This window comes from Jaculus jaculus, chromosome 10 (assembly GCF_020740685.1).
Source record: "Jaculus jaculus isolate mJacJac1 chromosome 10, mJacJac1.mat.Y.cur, whole genome shotgun sequence".
NCBI classification, from domain to species: Eukaryota; Metazoa; Chordata; class Mammalia; order Rodentia; family Dipodidae; genus Jaculus; species Jaculus jaculus.
Window position 1 is genome coordinate 101,348,823 of NC_059111.1, and position 7,759 is coordinate 101,356,581.

Here is a 7,759-nt window from a genome sequence, read left to right on the forward strand (position 1 = left end):
TGGCTGGAGGCCCTGGCATGCCCATTCTCACTCTCTCTCTCTCCCTTTTGGTCTGTAATAAATATATAAAAATAAAATCTTAAAAAAAAAAAAAGACGTTTTGAACACCTACTGCGCCAGATACCATTCTGTTTCCTGGGTCACTTTTTATCTCTCTCACCACCATTCAGTAGAAAGAAACCCACTCCACAGAAGAGAAACAGACTCCAGGGGAGTAAATCACCTGAGCCCTGTCTCACTACCTGTATGTAGCAGAAATGACCTGGAACCACTGGGCCATCTCTCCAGCCCTCAGACGTGGCCTGGTCACAGGCCGGGCCCCCTAAATCAGAGCCCTGCCCCTCCAGTGCACTGCTCCTACACAGAAGCCAAGGTCAGCTGTGGTGGGGGACAGGGATGCCACATGGACCACAGCTTGTTTTCATTTCTGCCAGGGAGTCCCATCTTGCGATTGCATGTCTCCTCCTGCTGTGACTGGGGTAAAGGAACTGGCTGGGTCCTTGTCCCAACAGGAAGTGGCTTAAACAAACAAACAGCCATTTATTTTGTTCCACCTCTGGGCCCTGTGAGGTGTTTTTTTTTTTCTTTGTTTGTTTTTGTTGTTGTTTGGGGGTTTTTGTTTTGTTTTTGTTGTTTTGGTTTTGAGCCAGTGTTTCGTGTACCCCAGGCTGGCTTTGAACTCAACACATGTGTAGCCTTTACGTTTGATCCTCCTGCCTCCACCTTCCAAGAACTAGGCTTTATAGGCGTCCACCACCATGCCCAGTTTTATGGGGTACTGGGGATCAAACCAGGTTTGCGTTGTGGGGCCTTTTTGATAACCTTGCTGTGATCATCCCAGCCCCCAGCACCCCATAGTACAGTCCTCCTTAAATGAGGGCTTCCCAGCTGAAGATGTACAGCTCAGTGGCAGACCATTTGCCTGGTGTGATGGCTTGATTCGGGTGTCCCCCATAAATTTAGGTGTTCCAAATGCTAGTCTCCCCAGCTGATGGCAATTGGGAATGGAAGCCTCCTAGAAGCAGTGTATTGCTGGAGACGGTTTATGGGTGTTATAGCCAGTTTCCCCATGCCAGTGTTTGGCACACTCTCCTGTTGCTATGGTCCACCTTATGTTGGCCAGGGGGTGATGTCCACCCTCTGCTCATGTCATCATTTTCCCCTGCCACGATGGAGCTTCCCCTCGAGTCTGTTAACCAAAATAAACTTTTTTTTCCCCTCAAGCTGCTCTTGGTTGGGTGATTTCTGCCAGCCAGGCCAATCTGAATGCAGCACCTGGTATGGGCAGTGCCAACCTGACTGCTATACCTGGTATGGGCAGTGGGTCGCATCACCAGAACCACAAGGAAGAAGAAAAAGAAAATATTTGGTGCCGCCACCTTCCGTGGGATAAAGCTGCTCACAGACGCAGCAACTTGGCATAGCATGTCATACCAGACATCTGGAGAACCACCAAGGTAACAGACCCCTGACCCACTGCGCCCGTCTTGTCTCAGACACATGCGCCACACTATGTACCTGGCTTTATGTGGGGACTAGGGAATTGAACTTGGGCCAGCAGGCTTTGCAAGCAAGTGCCCTTAACCCCTGAACCATCTCCCTTTTTTTCTCAATTTTTTTTTTAATCTGTGTTTATTTTCTTTTGTTCTTTCTTTCTTTCTGGTGGTGGTAGTTGATGGTTCTCTGTGTTTCTTTATCTGGAATTCACTCTGAAGTCTCAGGATGGCCTCAAACTCACAGTGATCCTCCTACCTCAGCCTCTCAAGTTCTGGAATTAAAGGTGTGCACCACTACACCTGGCTATCAACTCCTTTTTTACTTTTTAAAAATATTTTTTTTATTTATTTGACAGAGAAAGAGGGAAGGGGAGGGAGAGAGAGAGAGAAAGAGAGGGAGAATGGGCACTCCAGGGCTTCTAGCCATTGCCAACTCCACATGCGTGCACCCCCTTGTGCATCTGACTAACATGAGTCCTGGGGAATCAAACCTGGGTCCTCTGGCTTTGCAGGCAAACACCTTAACTGCTAAGCCATCCCTCCAGCCCCCAACTCCTTTTTTTTTTTTTAATTTTTAAAATTTATTTATGAGAGAGAAACAGAGAGGGCACAAGAATGCCAGGCCTCTTGCCACTGCAAATGAAATGCAGACTACGCACCACTTTGTCCATCTGGCTTTTCGTGGGTACTGGGGACTCAAACCCAGGTCAGCAGACATTTCAGGCAAGCGCCTTTTTACCACTGAGCCATCTTTCCGCCCCATTTAACTAGCTTCTATTGATAGTTTGATTGTTTACAAACTTTTGCTATTTTCTAAAATATTTTATTTATTTATTTATTTGAAAGACAGAGAGAGAGAGAGAGAGAGAGAGAGAGAGAGAATCCGAGTCCCTTGGCTTTGCTGCTGACCAGTGCCTTAACTGCTAAGCCATGTCTCCAGCTCTCATTTTTATTTATTTATTTACTTATTTATTTATTGTTGTTGTTGTTTCCAAGGTAGGGTTTCACTCTAGCCCAGGCTAGACCTGGAATTCACTAAGTAGTCTCAGGGTGGCCTCAAACTCACGGCGATCCTTCTACCTCTGCCTCCCAAGTGATGGGATTCAAGGCGTGCGCCACCATTCCCGGCTCTCCAGCTCTCCTTTTTCAAACTAGGATCTCATGTAGCTCAGGCTGACCTCAAACTTGCTAGATTCCCACCCTTCAAGTACTGTGCCACCACGCCTAGCCTGAGAGGTAACACTTCTGAGCTGACATGTATGTGTAGTTTTTGCTTGGCAGACACTGACAGATTGGTCGCCCCTGGGGTTGAATCCATTTGTAGTCCCAGCAAGTGTGACTGAACCCATCCATTTTTCCCCTATCTTCCCAAATGCTCAAACAAGGGATAACCAAACATTGCCAAACTGACCTGCAAGAAAACACAGAATCCCACTGTACTTGCAATGTGTATTATGACTTCAGGCAAGCATCTTTTCTTGTGTTTGCAAGCCATGTGCATTTTTCTTTCCTTTCCTTTTTTTTTTTTTTTTTTTTTCAGGTAGGATCTCACTCTAGCCCAGGCTGGCCTAATTAACCTCCCATCAATTCTCCTAACTCTGCCTCCCACGTGCTGGGATTAAAGGCATGCGCCACCATGCCTGCCTTGTATTTTTGTCTTTAAAGGCAAACTGGCAAAATGAGTTGGGTCACAGACTCGGAAACTTCTGGAATCGTTGCATTTGAGTCTTGGCCTTTTTGTTCAACAACTGTGTGACCTTAACCCTTAGTGGCGTGGTTAGTCACCTCCCAGAGCCGGTTTCTCACAGGCAGTAAAATTACCTAGCTACACAGCAGCAGTGAGGATTAGAGATGTTAGGGCATTTAGAAGGTTCTGGAAGTCCTGGAAAAGTACTGTGTAGTGTAGGTGTCAGCATTATCTAATGGTTTTCCTATTTCCGGACCAGCTCTGTAGGAGCTTTTATAAATGTATCAGGCATATTAATCTTCTATTTGCAATGTGAGTTATAAATACATTTTTACACTCTTTTGACTTTGTTTTTAGATATGTAGGCTTTTTAGGTGATAAAATATACTTGCCATAAAACTTACCACTCAAGCCACTTTCAGGAATGTAGTTTCATAGGATTCAGTATCACAGACATTTTTAGCTCTGTGTTGTTGAATTTTTCAGCATTTTCTTTTATGATTTCTGGGTTTTATGTCATTTAAAAGGACCTTCTCTTCAATATGCAGGGTTTTTTTAAATCCTTCACATTTTTCTAGCACTTTTATGGATTCAGTTTTTACATTTGAATATCAGTTAATCTGCATCCTACGTTATATTAAGCTTCAATGAAGAGGCTTAATTTTTTTTTTTTTTTTTTTTGAGGGTTTTACTCTAGTTCAGGCTGACCTGGTACTCACTCTGTAGTCTCAGGGTGGCCTTGAACTCACGGCAACTGAAGAGGCTTCAATTTCTTTCCAGGTGGCTAGTTAGAAGTCCCAACACCATTAACTGAACAGTAAGATTTCAAGTGTCTGCTATAAATTCAAAACTAAATTCCTGCATCTATTTGGGTCTGCTCTAGACTTTGAAATCTATCCATCACTGTGATAAGAGCCTTGGCATGCCCATTCGCCCATCCTTCCTCCCCCCCCCCCCGCTTGCAAATAAATAATTTTTAAATGTTTGCAAATATACAGGGATTTCTGAGAAAGAGCAATGGTAAGGGCATAACTTTATTAGGTATTTAAACAAGTTTATTTCATTTTATTTATTTATTTGAAAGAGGAAAAGAGACAAAGTCGGGGGGGGGGGAGAATGGGCATGCCAGGGCCTCCAACCATAATGTAAATGAACTCCAGACACATGTGTCACCTTGTGCATCTGGCTTATGTGGGTAATGGGGAGTTGAACTAAGGTCCTTTGGCTTTGCAGGCCAAAGTGCCTTAACCACTAAGCCATCTCTCCAGCCCTTAAGCAAGTTTTAAAGCCACATGGATTTTTAAAATAGTCCTTGAGTGGATAGAGGTTGTGACCTAGAATTTACTATAAAGTCTCAGGCTGGCCTTAACTCATGGCAATCCTCCTATCTCAGCTTCTTGAATGCCAAGATTAAGCAGGTGTACCACTACACCCAGCCTTACTATTTTATCTATTTGTTTAGTGTGTGTGTGTGTGTGTGTGTGTGTGTGTGTATGCGCGTGTGGGTAGGTCAGAGATAAAACCTTGATGCATCTGCGCTCTCATTTGAAACAGGGTCTCTTGCTGCTACGAATGAACACCAGACTAGCTGGCCCACAAGCTTCGTCATAGAAATGTTTGAATTATAGATGCATATGCCACTTTGTGTCTGGCTTCATGTAGGTACTGGGGACAACTAAATTTGCATTGATGGGCTTTGCAAGCAAGCATCTTTAAGTGCTGGGCCATAGCCTCAGCCTCTTGCTTTGTCTTTATTTATTAATGGAGGTGAGTAGCTTTCTATATTCATTGGACTACTTATTTCCTGATCCTTTTTTTCAAGTACTGGGAATTGTACCCAATGCTGAGCTATATCCCCAACTCCTCATTTTTTAAAATTTTTTTTGTTCATTTTTATTTATTTATTTGAGAGAGGCAGATAGAGAGAGAAAGAGAATGGGCGTGCCAGGGCCTCTAGCCACTGCAAACAAACTCCAGATGCATACACCCCCTTGTGTATCTGGCTAACGTGGGTTCTTGAACCAGGGTCCTTAGGCTTCACAGGCAAGCGCTTAACCGCTAAGCCATCTCTCCAGCCCCCAGCTCCTCATTTTTTTCCTCTTTTTATTTTTAGATAGGCTCTTTGCTAAGTTGCCCAAGCTGACCTTAAACTTCCTCTATAACCCAAGCAGTCCTTAAACTTGGGACCTGCCTGCCTTAGCCTCCTAAATAGCTGGGATTATAATCCCCAAAACAGCAGATCCAGCCTGATTATTCTCTTCCTATTAAATCTGATTTGTGTGTGTGTGTGTATGTGTGTGTTTCAAGGTAGGGTCTCACTCTAGCCCAGGCTGACCTGAAATTCACTATGTAGTCTCAGGGTGGCCTTTAACTCATGGTGATCCTCCTACCTCTGCCTCCCGAGTGCTGGGATTAAAGGCATGCACCATGACGCCCAGCTTAAATCTGATTTTATGTAAACTAACTGAAAATAAGCAAATAATACACACACACATATCTACTGCATTTAAAAAAATGATATCAGCCTTTTCAAGATTACTATATATGACCTAGATAAAGTTTATTCCTGGCTGGTCTTCCTAGCCACAGTATTTTGAGCATTTTATTTTATTATTTTATTTGATAGAGAGAGAGAGAGAAGAGGCAGAGAGAAAGAGAGAATGGCTTCTAACCACTGCAAATAAACTCCAGATACATGCGCCACCTTGTGTATCTGGCTTATGTGAAAACTGGGGAATGGAACCTGAGTCCTTAGGCTTCGCAGGCAAATGCCTTAACCATTAAGCCACTTCTCCAGTCCTTAAGCATTTTATACAAAGACTAGCATATAATAGTTGCCAAGTAGATCTACTGAATAAACTCAACTCATAGATTATTACTCACTTTTAAAATAGTAATTTCTACAGGGTTAAATTGCAAATTACCATTTCTTTCTTTCTTTCTTTCTTTTTGTGGGAGGAAGAAGATAGGGTCTTGCTATATAATAGCTCAGGTTTTCCACAAACTCATGATCCTTCTGCCTCAGCCTCCTTAGTACTGGGATTACAGGTGTGTACTACAATGCTTGGATCTTTTAAAATATATATTTATTTTTACTTCTGTGTGTGTGTGTGTGTGTGTGTGATGTCAGGATCTCTTGCCACTGCAAATGAACACCAGATACTTGCATCACTTTTCTGCGTGAGTGGCTTAGGAATTGAACCTAGGAGGTTAGGCTTTACAAGCACAAGCCTTTAACTGATGAGCCAACTTCCCTTTCTATTTTATTTTAGTTTATTTATTTATTTATTTATTTTTGGTTTTTCAAGGTAGGGTTTCACTCTAGCTCAGGCTCTCCTGGAATTCACTATGTAGTCTCAGGGTGGCCTCGAACTCATGGTGATCCTCCTACCTCTGCCTCCCAAGTGCTGGGATTCAAGGCGTGCCCCACCATGCCCAGTCTCCCTTTTTATTTTAGAAAAGAAAAAGTTGTTGAACATTTTCTCTGAGTCCCTGTTCAAAGCTCTGTAGGTGTGGTAGTTGATTTAATCCTTACCCTAGTTCTATGAGTTAAGTACTATTATTATCTGCCTTCCACAGATAGAGGCATTTGTTTGAAAGCTCAAATGACTGAGCTGAGATTTGACTCCAGAGATTACACAGCTCTAGGTGCCTCTATTTGGCTCAGCTCACAGCCAATTCTGAGAATAGATGTCAGGCACACCTTGTGGAGAACTCTGAGCTACTAGCTGCACTCCAGAGGGGAAAAACAATGTTTTGATTGATTAATTATATCTTCCATAGGCCCAGAAATGGGGTTAGAATAGGGGGTGGAGAGAGAGAGAGGGAGAGAGAGAGAGAGAGATACATATATATACATATATATATATATATAATTTTAAATTTTTATTTATTTATTTACTTATTTATTTGAGAGAGGGAAAGAGAGAAAAAGAGGCAGATAGGATGAAAGAGAGAGAGAATGGGCATGCCAGGATCTCTAGCCGCTGCAAAAGAACTGCAGATGCAGGAGCCACCTTCTGCATCTGGCTTACGTGGGTCTTGGGAAATTGAACCTGTGTCTTTTGGCTTTGCAGGCAAGTGCCTTAACCGCTAAGCCATCCCTCTAGCCCATGTGTGTGTGTGTGTGTGTGTGTGTGTGTGTGTGTGTGTGTGTGTGTGTGTGTATGTGTGTTTAACTGATTAATCATTTCTTGGAAAAAAAAATAGATCTGAATTTATACACAGCTTTGGAGCTTTTGAAATTAGGACACGTTGACATCCAAAGCATTTAAAGACCACTTTGTTTCTTGGCTGTAGCAGAATTTTTTAACTGCCTGTTTGTAATTTATCAGGGAGAAGAACTGATAATTAAGCGCCTGAGCTCTCCTCCTTCTTTCCTTTTCCTGTGGTAAGATGAGAAAGGCAGAAAAACAATCGCATTGCATCACAATACCAGTGGGCCGCATAAAAACCCTCGTGATGTTATTTTTCCAGTCTCTGGTTTCCTGTGCAGCTAGCATGGAGACTGTTCCAAATGCCCCTCCCAGCAGATCAGTAGAAATGACCACAGGCTTGGTCTCTCTGAGAACCTTCC